The sequence below is a fragment of the Somniosus microcephalus genome, chromosome 1, assembly GCF_052327205.1.
Source record: "Somniosus microcephalus isolate GS21.2 chromosome 1, FLI_Smic_1.0, whole genome shotgun sequence".
In the NCBI taxonomy this organism is placed as follows: domain Eukaryota; kingdom Metazoa; phylum Chordata; class Chondrichthyes; order Squaliformes; family Somniosidae; genus Somniosus; species Somniosus microcephalus.
The window spans coordinates 442,120,091-442,134,216 of NC_140987.1; the positions used below are offsets into that span (position 1 = coordinate 442,120,091).

The window sequence follows — 14,126 nt, forward strand, 5'->3', positions numbered from 1 at the left end:
ACGCTTGTTTGAGATCCAACCTTCTCACCCTCTAATTGAATATGGAATTCAACCATGTTATGGTCACTCATTCCAAGGGGATCCTTTACTAGGACATTTTTAATTAATCCTGTCTCGTTACACAGGACCAGATCTAAGGTTGCTTGCCCCCTGGTCGGTTCAGTTACATACTGCTCAAGAAACCCATCCCTAATACACTCAATGAACTCATCCTCAAGGCAGCCCTGCCCAATTTGATTTGTCCAATTAATATGATAGTTAAAATCCCCCATAATTATAGATGTTCCCTTATTACAAGCCTCAACTATTTCCTGATTGATACTCCGTCCAACAGAGTTGCAACTTTTCGGAGGCCTATAGACTATGCCCACTAGTGTTTTATTCCCCTTATTATTCCTTACCTCCACCCAAACTGTTTCATTATCCTGATCTTTTGACCCAATATCATTTCTCTGTATTACAGTGATTCCTTCCTTTATTAACATAGCCACCCAAACCTCCCCTTCCTTCCTGCCTGTCCTTCCTGATCGTTAAATAACCTGGTATGTTTAATTCCCAGGCATTGTCACCCTGCAGCCATGTTTCTGTAATGGCCACAAGATCATACCCATATGTAGTTATTTGTGCCATTAACTCGTCTATTTTGTTACGAATGCTATGTGCATTCAGATAGAGAACTTTCAAATATGTTTTGTGACACTTAGTTCCTGCTTTTGCCCTTTTTATTACTTTACCTTTTACTCCATAGCTTCTGCCCTTCCTGACATGCTCTGGTTTTTAATTTCCCCACTGCTACCTAAGTCTATGACCTTCTCTGTTGTCGTTTTTATTATTTGCTCTCTAGGAACCTCCCCCCCACTAGTTAGTTTAAAGCCCTCTCTACAGCCCTAGTTATATGATCCACCAGGACTCTAGTCCCAGCACTGGCCAAGTGAAGCCCGTCCCAACGGAACAGCTCCCTCCTGCCCCAGTACTGGTGTCAGTGTCCCAGGGAGCAAAACCCATTTCTCCCACACCAGTCTTTGAGCCACGCATTTAACTCTCTAATTTTATTTGTCCTAGCCAAATTCGCTTGTGGCTCAGGTAATAATCCAGAGATTATTACCCTTGAGGTTCTGTTTTTTAATTTGACCCCTAGCTGCTCATACTCCTTTAACAGAACCGGCTTCCTAGTCCTATCTACGTCATTTGTACCAACATGGACCACGACAACTGGATCCACCCCCTCCCACTGCAAGTTTCTTTCCAGCCCAGAGGAGATGTCCTTAACCCTGGCACCGGGTAGGCAACACAGCCTTCGGGACTCTCGCTCTCGACTGCAGAGAACTCTATCTATCCCCCTAATAATACTATCCCCTACCACTACAACATTTCTATTTACTCCCCCCTCTTGAATGGCCCCCCGTTCCACAGTGCTGTGGCCAGGTTGCTCATCCTCCCTGCAGTCCCTGCTCCTGTCCCCACAGGGAGTAAGAACCTCGAACCTGTTGGACAAGAGCAAGGGCTGCGGCTCCTCCAGCTCTACCCCCTGGATCCCCGTACCTGCCTCACTCGTAGTCACACCGTCCTGTCCCTGACCATGGGCTACATCTGAATTAATTAACTTCATAGGTGTGACCACCTCCTGATACACAGAGTCCAGGTGCTTCTCCCCCTCCCTGATGTGTCGCAGTGTCTGAAGCTCAGACTCCAGCTCATCAACACGGAGCTGGAGTTCCTGTAACAGCAGACACTTGTCACAGACTTAATCACCGTGAGCCTCAGTGGGGTTCACCGGCTCCCACATCTCGCAACAGTAACACATCACCTGCTCCATTCTATGTAATTAATTAAATTTAAAGGTTCACTAGGCTGGTTCCTCAGATGAGAGGGTTGTCCTATGAGGAGAGGTTGAGTAGACTAGGCCAATACTCTCTGGAGTTTGGAAGAATTAATGGTGATCTCATTGAAATATACAAGGTTCTGAGAGGACTTGACAGGGCTGGAGAGTCTAGAACTAGGGGTCATAGTCTCAGGATAAGGGGTTGGCCATTTAGGACTGAGATGAGGAGAAATTTCTTCACTCAGAGGGTTGTGAATCTTTGGAATTTTCTACCCTAAAGGGCTGTGAATGCTCAGTTGCTGAGTATATTCAAGCCAGAGGTAGATTTTATGGATTCTAATGGAATCAAGGGATGTGTGGATCAGGCAGTCGAAGATCAGCCATGATCTTATTGAATGGCGGAGCAGGCTCTATGGGTTGTATGGCCTACTCCTGCTCCTAATTCTTCTGTTCTTATGTTTTTAGTGTGACCAGCTGAATCACGGCTGATACAATGGAAGTGGGAATTGGCTGCCGTATCTGGAGCATATGACAGGATATAGTTGCTTTTAAAATCCTCATCCTTGTTTTCAAATCCCTCCATGGCCTCGCCGCTCCCTGTTTCTCTAACCTCCTCCAGCCCTAAACCCCCCCTCTGCCCTCCTCCAATTATGGCCTCAAGAGCATCCCCGATTTTAATCGCTCCACCGTTGGCGGCCGTGCCTTCAGCTGCCGAGGCCCAAACTCTGGAATTCCCTCCCTAAAACTCTCCACCTCTTTTTCCTCCTTTTTAAGACGCTCCTTAAAACCTACATCTGCCCTAATATCTCCTTATGTGACTCGGTGCCAAATTTTGTTTGCTGACGCTCCTGCGAAGTGCTTTGGGACCAGTGTTCCCATTGAGCTGCGTGTCTGTGCAGCCATCTCGTGGTCTCGCGCAGGCCGCCTGCCAGCTTCGCAGTGCAAAAAAATGTGAAGTTTGAATGGGTCGCGCAGCCCGTTAAAGGGCCCGCGCACCCCCAAAAATAATTAGAGGGAACATTGCTTGGGACGTTCTACTACGTTAAAGGTGCTGTATAAATGCAAGTTGTTTTCTGTCGAGGTTATCGGTTGTTGAGCAGATCTGTGGTAAGTTGCGTGGGCGTTGTGTGATATTTCACGTTTCGCTGTGTTCGTGTTTAGTATGAAAGTATTGCACTGTGATTTCCTTTCAAAAAACCTGGAGCATTCTTTAGGAGATAAATATTGTCCAAGACATTGGGAGAACTTCCCCATCTCATCTTCGAAGGGTGCCGTTGGATATTTGACTTGGATATTGGGTCCTCGGTTTAACGTCTCATATGACAGAAGGCTCCTCTGTATCCGATGATGCTTTGAAAGGGTGATTTAAAAGAGGGATAGTTAAATGAGAAGGCTCGGCTGGAAAGCAGACATTCCGGAGGATGAGCCAGAAAAGACAATTGGAAACTTAGGCTGCAATAGGGACCTGCAGAGAGAAAAAAAAAGGTAAAGTATAAAGGAAAACAACGGGGGAAAAACAAAAATCCTGAAACAGCAAAACAAAAGCTAAAGAACGCGCCAGCCCATGGCTCGCTGGTAGCTCTCTTGCCTCGGAGTCAGAAGGTTGGGGATTCAAGTCCCACTCCAGAGACTTGAGCACATAATCCGGGCTGGCACTCCCTGAGCGAGTGCTGCGCTGTCAGAGGTACCGTCTTTCAGATGTTAAACCAAGGCCCCATTGCCCCTTCAGGTGGATGTAAAAGATCCCGTGGCACTAAGAGGAGCAGGGGAGTTCTCCCCGGTGTCCTGGGCCAATATTTATCTCTCATCCAACATCACTAAAATAGATCATCTGTTCATTGACACATTGCTGTTTGTGGGAGCTTGCTGTGCATGAATTGGCTGCCGCCTTTCCCGCATTACAAACAGCGACTGCACTTTCTTTCTTTCAGAATGGAGATGGATTAAGAGGAGAAAGCCAAAAGCAAAATACTGCGGATGCTGGAAATCTGAAAGAAATACAGAAAATGCTGGTAAATACTCAGCAGGCCAGGCAGCATCTGTGGAGAGAGAAACAGAGTTAACGTTTCAGGTCGATGACCCTTCGTCAGAACTGGAAAAAGCTGGAGATGGAACAGGTTTTTAAACAAGTGTGGAGGCAGGGAAAGGGGGGAGGGGAGGAAAGAACGAAAAGGAAGGTCTGTGATTGGATGGAAGGCAGGAGAGATTAAATGACAAAAGGGATGATGGTGCGAGGCAAAAGGAGATGGTAAAGGGACAAGTTAAGAACAAAAGATGAGTCTAGATGAGGTGTAAATGGCACTGGCAGATTCATCAACAGCTGCCATGTGAGAGCGAGAATAGAGGAGAAAGTGTAGCAGTCGGCGCAGACTTCATGGATTTTTAGATTTTAACCCTTATTAAAAACTGGACAGGCTGTTTGGGGGGGGGGGGGAGCAGTGAAAAATCACTCAAGCTGGAGATGACTCATTCTTATGGAAATGAACTGTCCTTGGGTACAATGGCCCGAGAGGCCCACTCCCAAGTCTTGATTAACAAGGCTGACGACTCATTGTTCTGGTCAAGATGAACTCGTTAAGTTAATCGGCAGGAAGATCGAAAAGAGATCAAAAAACCATTCAAACCATTAAAGAGATCGAAACCCATTCCCCCAGGCCATGTGTCCATTAATACCACAGGCTGTGGTTTGTGTATTGGAGGGGTATAAAAAGAGCAGTTTGGATAGTTCGCTCTCTCTCTCCTGCCCTCCACACAGCATAACATCAAGAAGAGCTGAGCCTTGCTCTTCCAACCGAGACAGACTTCGACTAAGGCTGGGACTCACATGCTGCAAGGCCGGTACGGAACCAGGTAGCTGAAATGTACGGGAGAAAACTGCAAGCAAGATCAAAAGGGGCAATCTAGGTGAGCATTGCCAAGCCTACACACCCACAAGATCACTTAGCTGTGTGAGGGGGTGCCTGTACGTTCCTACCAAACCAGAGGGGGTTTAGTGTTGGAAGGGTCCTGTGATAGTTTAGTTCACGGGAGGGTGTTTTTAGGCCGTGGTAAGTCAGCACGGCAGGGGCTTGTTGGACAAGTCAGGGTTGTACTGTTTTAAACTGTACTGTTGTGTTCACACCGCTCGTACTGTATGCTAGTGGAGTGGTTTTTGTCAACCTTAATAAACACTGTACGGGTGAGCCTGAAAATGCTGTCCATGTTCAAATCTGTCCTCAGTAATCCTTATCGTCCAGAACTTGTAGTAAGGGGGTTTGCGTGCTCGCTACAGGCGGGGCAAAACCACGTACAATAATTGGTGATTGCGGCAGGGACCATAGGAAATAACAACAGAAAATGCTGGAAAAACTCAGCAGGCCAGGCAACATCCGTGGAGAGAGAAATAGAGTCAACGTTTCAGGTCGAAACCCTTTGTCAAGACTGAAAAAGCACAGGAAATGAAACAGATTAACAGGCCAGTTTGGGGGCTGGGAAATGGGGATGAGAGAACAAAAGAGGTGAAGAGACATTAAGAGGTATTCAAAACCAGACGAGATGGTGATAGGACTAGTGGAGACAAAAGACGGCTCTAGATTAGTTGTGAACTGCGCTGGCAGAATGAGAGACAGCTGCCATGTGGGAAAGAAAAAAAGGGGAAAGAGCCAAAACAAAGGTGTGGATAAAAAATATGTATAAAAATGTAATATGGTTATGATCTGAAATTGTTGAACTGATGGTATGTTGCAAATGGTATGTTGGCCTTCGTAACGAGAGGGTTTGATTACAGGCAATAGATTGGGAGAAGGGGAAGTGCAACGAGACTTGGGCGTCCTTGTGTACCAGTCGCTGAAGGTAAGCATGCAGGTGCAGCAGGCGGTTAAGAAGGCAAATGGTATGTTGGCCTTCGTAGCGAGAGGGTTTGAGTATAGGAACAAGGATGTCTTGCTGCAGTTGTACAGGGCCTTGGTGAGACCACATCTTGAGTATTGTGTGCAGTTTTGGTTGCCTTATCTGAGGAAGGATGTTCTTGCCATGGAAGGAGTGCAGTGAAGATTCACCAGGCTGATACCTGGGATGGCAGGAATGACGTATGAGGAGAGATTGGGTCGATTGGGCTTATACCCGCTGGAGTTTAGAAGAATGAGAGGGGATCTCATTGAAACTTATAAAATTCTAACAGGACTAGACAGACTAGATGCAGGAAGGATGTTCCCGATGGTCGGGGAGTCCAGAACCAGGGGTCACAGTCTAAGGATAAAGGGTAAGCCATTTAGGACAGTGATGAGGTGGAATTTCTTCACCCAGAGAGTGGTGAACCTGTGGAATTCTCTACCACAAAAGGCAGTAGAGGCCAATTCGTTAAATATATTCAAGAAGGAGTGAGATATATTTCTTAAGGCTAAAAGGATCAAGGGATATGGGGAGAAAGCAGGGACAGGGTACAGAATTTGGATGATCAGCCATGATCTCATTGAATGGCGGGGCAGGCTCGAGGAGCCGAATAGCCTACTCCTGCTCCTATCTTCTATGTTTCTATGTAACTCGATATTGAGTCCGGAAGGCTGTAAAGTGCCTAATCGGAAGATGAGGTGCTGTTCCTCGAGCTTATGCTGGGTCTCCATGGAACAATGCAAGAGCCTGAGGACGGTGAGGTCTGAGTGGGAATGGGGCGGTGAATTAAAGTGACAGGCGACCGGAAGCTCGGGGTCACCCTTACGGACTGAATGGAGGTGTTCCGCAAAGCAGTCACCCAATCTGTGTTTGGTCTCCCCAGTGTAGAGGAGACCACATCGTGAGCAGCGAATACAGTATACTGTACTAGACTGCAGGAAGTACAAGTGGCCATAGGAAATTGGCCACCGCAAAAAACGGTTACAAAAGCCCTTTAGTTGCTGCAAAGTAAAAAGTCTCTGAAAGAAAACACGTACAGAACAAAGGGGAAAAATATAAGTAAAAGGGCGCAGAAATAAGAAGTCTTTCAGAAAAAAAGAGGAAATGCATGTTTGCAAGAGGGCAAAGAAAACTCTTGTGCATTTGAGAAGAAAAGCGGAGGGGGGGAATAAATCAGAGCACCACACGCTGAGGAAGTTGCACCGAGGTAAATAAAAAGAAATGTGCAGAGACAGCTGAGAAATAAGAGGAGCTGGAGGTTGAGAGAGGACTGAAGTGAACTTAATTACCAGCCGGATGTCAACACAGAAGAAAAGTGCTAATGAAACTCTAGAGGAAAAATATAAAGAGCAGGAATAGTCAAAGCTGGAAATACCAGTGCCCCCTGGAGCTCAGGCATTGGTGGGGGGCGGGGGGTGGGGGGGGGGGGTGGGTGGGCGGGGGGGGGGGCGAGTACAATAATAGGAAAATATATACAAATTGAAAGGTTTGCATTTATCACATCACGCACACACTGAATGACTTGAAGTGCAAAGAACAGTTATGTAAGCAAACACAGCAGTCACGTTAAGCATTAGCAACAGCAATAAAATGAATGCCCAGTTAATCTGTTTCTGGTGTTGCTGTAGGAGAGGGGGATTTCTTGAGGAGGACTCCCTCTCTTCTCTGTATAATGCTGCGAGGGCTTGGAGTTTCCTTCCTCGGGTGCCAGGAAGTTAGACCCGAAAATGCGCCCGAATGCCACGCCCATTTTGCCGATGTCAAGTTATGCCCAAGTAGCCTCCCACTCTCATTAGAATTCGCCCAGCCTTAAAATAGCCATAAATGGACATAAATCGGCGTAAACAATCAGGGCCCAAGGAATCGCCGAACCCACACCAGAATAGGTCGTCTTTGAGCTTTAAAGTTTAAGTTTCAACTCATTTCGCCGCCAGTCATGCACGTCAGGCACAGCAAGTTTCGGAACCTGCAGTCAGGGAAGCTTTACACTTTTTAATGTGACTCGTGCTCATGCCATGAAAATCCATTCAAAGAAACTGAAAATAGAGCGCAGCTCTCAGTGCAGAATAATTCTTTTTAAAACGCCCAAAAAATTAGAATGAAAAGACACGGAAAGTGACTGTTTCCGACTGTGTCTGAACATCCGTTCTCAATGTGGAGAGACCCCCCGAACAAGCCCATTCGGAGGATATTTGCATTTGTTTGGGGCGGGGCTAGTTTTGAGGACAGAGATTCATTCGGACAGAGAGTTTGATAGACATAAAAGAGCGAGGAGACTCAGATGCATTGTAGTTACAAGCAGTGACTCACACCCAAAATTCCCCAACCACATAATTGGTGTGTGTCCAGATTACGGGTGTAACTGGGTGCAATACGGATCAATCTCCAGGATCAGATGTTTAAAGCCCACCTGAGCAAGGTAGACAGGGCCTCAGGTTAATGTTTCAGCCATGGGACAGCACCTCTGACAAAGCAGCATTCCTCCGATAGTGTAACCGTACAACATTTGTAAAACCAAAATGAAACCACGTAAAGAAGCGAGAGATATAGAAGAATAAAATGGAGAGCAATACAAATGTACACAGATGGCCTGTTCCTCAAGACCACTGTTCAGGAACTCCTGCGGGAGGTGATTTACAGAATTCCTGAATTCAATTAGAGGCGCGGTATTGTTATTGGAAGCTTCTCTTGATTGAGAGCTGCTTGTTTCCTCTCCTCATTATCTCAGCTGACTTGTGGGTCGGAAAATACTTTAGGAAATACAGGAAACTCTCGTTTAAACGGCACCTAAATATCCAGAATTCTCTATTAACCGGCAAAATTCATACTCCGAAAACAACACCTCAATAACCGGAAATTTTGCCACGTCCGAGTCCGAGTCTCCCGCGGTGGCCGAGTTAGTCAGTGGGGGTAGTTCTCCAAACTGCCACGACTCGGCTTCTTGGCGCTGTCGGAAGTCCGAACACCTCAATAACAGGAGTCTGACTCTTTGTTTGTTAAAAATAGCCTTGGTAGATAACCCTCTCTGTCATCCGGAATTTTTAATCAACTGGCACCATCCCGGTCCTGTCGGTGCTGGATACCAGAGTTTCCTTTAACTGGGTTCTTCCTCTTCCTGCATTTTTAAAGAGTGGGCAGTTGTGGTTTATTAGTAATTTGAGACATGACGTGTGGTGAGTGTAGCAATGCTTGGGCGGATCAGGTGACTTTGGACCTATGGTTCCCAAAGCTCTCCACCACTGGGGGTTTTCCTCACCTCATGTCTGGGACTCATTGATCGAGACTAATTGGCGATGATTAGTCAACAACTCCATTATCATTGTATCATGCGAGTAGCAGGATGGTAGAAAGCGAACTAGATGGACCTTGGTCTTTTTCTGTCTAAGAGTTCCTCTATTTATTAGTGTTTTATACAACGTGTGGTGCCTGGAGTTTGACAGGCACTCTCAAAACTTTTGATGTTCTTTATTAATGTTGCTGCTACCAAAATGCCGTGAAAACAATTCTAATGAATATTCAAATCATTACTTGACCAACACAATGTAGCATCATCTGAGATTGCAATGCTGCATGCTCAGTATTATGGTAACAGCAGAATTGTAGAAAACAGAGCTTTGCTTCATGATTTGAACAATGTTACATGAGTGTGTTTGTACTAATTGTTTTGTGCATTGCATGTGTGGTTACATATTTTTTTTTACAAATGTCCCATTTCCTATGTTCACAGAGCAAGGAGAACCTGGCAGGCATTGAAGCACATCTAAAGATTGTCATTCACCCGGTGTGATGAAATAACTGTGTTCTGATATTTGTACTTGTACTTGTAATGTCTGGAATGTTCCACCGGGGGGAACCACTAATGCTCCTCCCTGGCCCCGCCCCTCTTCTGGTATGTTCTACCAAGGGCTCGGTCGATGATGAGCTCTGTTAACTCTGCCATGATTCTTACTTAATAAAAGCCTTCAGTCTTAAACTTTAACTTCACGGATTCGGGCAGTTATTTGGCACATCAATTTTATTAAGTAACAACTTTTGGAAGATGGATCGATTTTTGAAACCAGAGCGTCTGGATATCGATCCACATTCGGCAGACGCGTCGAAGAAATTTACGCATTGGCTGCGATGTTTTGAACACTTCATCGCATCGTTCGATTCGCCGGTTAACAAGTTGGGTCTTCTAACCAACTTGGTAAGTCATCAAACTTACTCTATAATTGAAGATATTACTACATATGAAGAGGCCCTCGCAGCTCTTAAAGCCCAGTACCTTAAGTCAGTTAACGAAGTATACGCCAGGTATCTCCTGTCTACTCGCAGGCAATTACCCGAGGAATCTCTGGACGATTTCCTGCAGGACCTTAAGGCTTTGGCTAAGGGTTGCAACTACAAGGCTGTCTCTGCCATAGTGTATCAGGAAGAAGCCATCCGCGATTCTTTCATATCTGGCCTCCGATCTAATTATATTAGACAGAGACTCCTCGAGAACGACTCGTTAGTTTTAAAAACGGTCATCGCTGTTGCTCGATCGTTAGATGTAGCCCAGAAGAATTCAGAAGTGTATGCATCAGCCCATGCATCTCTCTCAGCCTCGTGTGTTCCGAGTATGGAGGCATCTATAACACCAATGGAGCCCCCACTTAATCCTATTGTTGCGGCTGTGCCCCATGGGTCTAAGTGTTATTTTTGTGGCCAATCTAAACACCCCAGGCAAAGTTGCCCAGCCAGAGAGGCTACCTGTTTTAAATGTAAGAAACGGGGACATTTTAGTAAAGTGTGTAAGGGTAATCCTGTACCCGAGGTCTTCTCTGCTGCTGCCTATCGTTTTACTCTAGCCTCGGCTACGGTTGACCAGACCATACCGTGTTCCTTGTCAAAATCTATGATGGACATCAAGATTAATGGTCATCCTAATGGGTGTTTGATAGACTGTGGCAGTACTGAAAGTTTTATACACCCTAACTTTGTTAACTCCTGTTCATTGAAGGTGTATCCTACTCGAAGTGAAATTGTGATGGCGTCCAAATCCCTTACTTCGGAGGTAACTGGATATTGTAAAGTCATATTGACCGTTAAGGATACGGAGTGTAAGGACTTTAAACTCCTCATATTACCTCAGTTGTGTGTGAACTTAATATTAGGCTTGGACTTCCAGTGTCAGCATGAGAGCGTTACCCTTAAGTATGGTGGATCTCAGCCTCCACTCACAGTCTGCGGCCTTTCTACTTTAAACGTAAGTCCGCCTTCTTTGTTTGCGAACCTTGCTCCTAATTGTAGACCTATAGCGACTAAGAGGCAACGGTATAGTTCAGAAGATAAAACATTTATAAAAGAGGAAGTGGAAAGGCTTCAACGGGAGGGAATCATCGAACACAGTGGTAGCCCGTGGCGTGCCCAGGTGGTGGTGGTTAAAACTAATGAAAAGAAAAGACTTGTGGTTGATTATAGCCAGACTATAAACTTGTATACCCAATTAGACGCCTATCCTTTGCCTTGTATTTCTGAGATGGTGAACCAGATAGCTCAGTACCGCGTGTTCTCCACCATTGATTTAAAGTCTGCCTACCATCAACTCCCCATCAAAATAGAAGACCGACCTTATACGGCCTTCGAAGCTAATGGGCGCCTGTACCAATTCCTTCGGGTGCCCTTTGGAGTGACGAATGGGGTATCCGTCTTCCAACGGGAGATGGATCGTATGGTGGATGAATACACGTTGGAAGCAACATTCCCGTACCTGGACAATGTTACCATCTGTGGGCGTGACCAACGGGAGCATGATCAAAATCTTGCGAAGTTCCTAGAGACTGCAAAGAGGTTAAACCTGACCTACAACGAAAACAAGTGTACCTTCAATACTACACGTTTGTGTATTCTTGGTTGCATTGTGGAGAATGAGGTAATCGGGCCAGACCCTGAAAGATTACGCCCACTTAAGGAATTACCTTTACCTCACACTGTAAAAGCTTTAAGAAGGTGTCTGGGATTCTTCTAGTACTATGCCCAGTGGGTGGCTAGCTACTCAGATAAAGTCCGACCTCTTATTAAGTCGACGTCTTTTCCGCTATCGGCGGAAGCTCAGGAGGCTTTCCTTAATATCAAATGGGACATTGAGAAGGCAGTGGTATGTGCCGTGGATGAGAAGATCCCTTTTCAAGTGGAAAGTGATGCATCTGATTTTGCGTTGGCAGCAACTCTTAACCAAGCTGGTAGACCAGTAGCTTTCTTCTCTCGTACATTGCAAGGACCAGAAGTTCGACATTCTTCAGTGGAAAAGGAGGCACAGGCAATTATTGAAGCAGTCAGGTATTGGAGACATTATCTCGCTGGCCAACGTTTTACACTCATTACTGACCAGCGATCCGTGGCCTTTATGTTCAACACTAAGCAGAGAGGCAAGATCAAAAATGATAAGATTTTAAGATGGCGAATAGAACTGTCAACATATGACTATGATATTCAGTACAGGCCTGGAGTATTTAATGAGCCATCGGATGCTTTGTCACGAGGAGTATGTGCTAGTCTAGGTACAGATAAGCTTCAAAGTCTCCACGATGCACTCTGCCACCCTGGGGTTACCAGAATGAACCACTTCATTAAGTCCCACAATCTACCCTACTCTATTGAGGAGGTCCGGACAATGACCAGAACCTGTCATGTTTGTGCTGAATGCAAACCCCGCTTCTATAAGCCGTCCGAGCCAGCTCATCTTATTAAAGCAACTCGACCATTTGAGCGTTTGAGTCTCGATTTTAAAGGTCCCCTTCCATCGAGCGACCGTAATGTCTATTTTCTTAATATTATAGACGAGTACTCTCGGTTCCCTTTTGTTATCCCCTGTCCGGATGTGACTAGTGCTGTTGTAATTAAATGCCTCTGCCAACTGTTTTCCTTGTTCGGCATGCCTAACTATATACATAGTGATAGGGGTTCTCCCTTTATGAGCGAAGAATTACGACAGTTTTTGCTATCGAAGGGGATTGCAACGAGTAGAACTACCAGCTATAACCCTCGTGGTAATGGGCAGGTCGAGAAAGAAAATGCGACAGTGTGGAAGGCTATCGTACTGTCTCTGAAGTCACGAGGCCTGCCGACCTCTCGCTGGCAGGATGTCCTGCCAGACGTGCTGCATTCCATAAGGTCTCTTTTGTGTACAGCGACGAATGCCACCCCTCATGAAAGGATGTTTAGTTTTCCTAGAAAAGCTACTAATGGAGTATCGTTACCCACATGGTTGACGACCACGGGCCCTGTGTTGTTGCGCAGACATGTGAGAGGCCACAAGACTGATCCACTGGTGGAGGAAGTACAACTCCTCCATGCTAATCCCCAGTATGCGTATATTCAATATTCGGATGGGCGAGAGGGTACGGTCTCTATTAAAGATCTTGCACCTGCTGGAGCTCGAAAAGAGTTCGACTCTGAGAGTAGAGTTTTCAATCGTGGTATTGGACCTTCAGAGACACAAACCCTCAGTGTGGAAAATACTGACGATTCTGGGAATTCAAATGAACCGGAGTTAGTACTCCGGGAGGAGCCTCAGCAAGAGTTACGTCGTTCCCAGAGGATTATCAGATCTCCTGACAGACTGAATCTATAGCAGGGGGTGAATGTGATGAAATAACTGTGTTCTGATATTTGTACTTGTACTTGTAATGTCTGGAATGTTCCACCGGGGGGAACCACTAATGCTCCTCCCTGGCCCCGCCCCTCTTCTGGTATGTTCTACCAAGGGCTCGGTCGATGATGAGCTCTGTTAACTCTGCCATGATTCTTACTTAATAAAAGCCTTCAGTCTTAAACTTTAACTTCACGGATTCGGGCAGTTATTTGGCACATCACCCGGGCACCAATCATCACCATTCCCACCTGAAGCACAGATACACACAATGTGAGAACATCATTAGTGATGTTGCAGGGGTTGTACAAGGTGGGGCACCGAGCCTTATAATGACAGGGTCGCAGTTAATGAAGGTCCAGCTTTGGCCTTCATTGCAAGAGGATTTGAGTAAAGGAGCAAGGATGCCTTACTACAGTTATACAGGGCCTTGGTGAGACCACACCTGGAGTACTGTGTGCAGTTTTGGTCTCCTTACCTAAGAAAGGATATACTTGCCATAGAGGGAGTGCAGCAAGGTTCACCAGACTGATTCCTGGGATGGCAGGATTGTCGTACGAGGAGAGATTGGGTTGACTAGGCCTGTATTCACTAGAGTTTAGAAGAATGAGTGGGGATCTCATTGAAACATATAAAATTCTGACAGGGTTAGACAGACTAGATGCAGGGAGGATGTTTCCCCTAGCTGGGGGATCTAGAATGAGGGGTCAGTCTCAGGATACGGGGTAGGACATTTAGGACTGAGATGAGGAGGAATTTCTTCACTCAGAGGATGGTGAACCTGTGGAATTCTCTACCACAGAAGGCTGTGGAGGCCAA

General features: G+C 46.0%; 1 long non-coding RNA gene across 2 annotated transcripts in view; it reads left to right on the forward strand.

Moving 5' to 3' along the window:
* LOC147125345 (uncharacterized) overlaps positions 1–13,497 on the forward strand; it is a 39,490-nt gene extending 25,993 nt beyond the window's left edge. The window contains exons 2-3 of one of the 2 annotated variants that reach the window (XR_015080056.1): positions 3,754–4,726; positions 9,420–13,497. This is a non-coding gene — a long non-coding RNA (uncharacterized LOC147125345). The remainder of the gene's footprint in view (positions 1–3,753; positions 4,727–9,419) is intronic. The other variant, XR_015080055.1, reaches the window with a different exon arrangement.
* Positions 13,498–14,126: the final 629 nt, after the last annotated feature.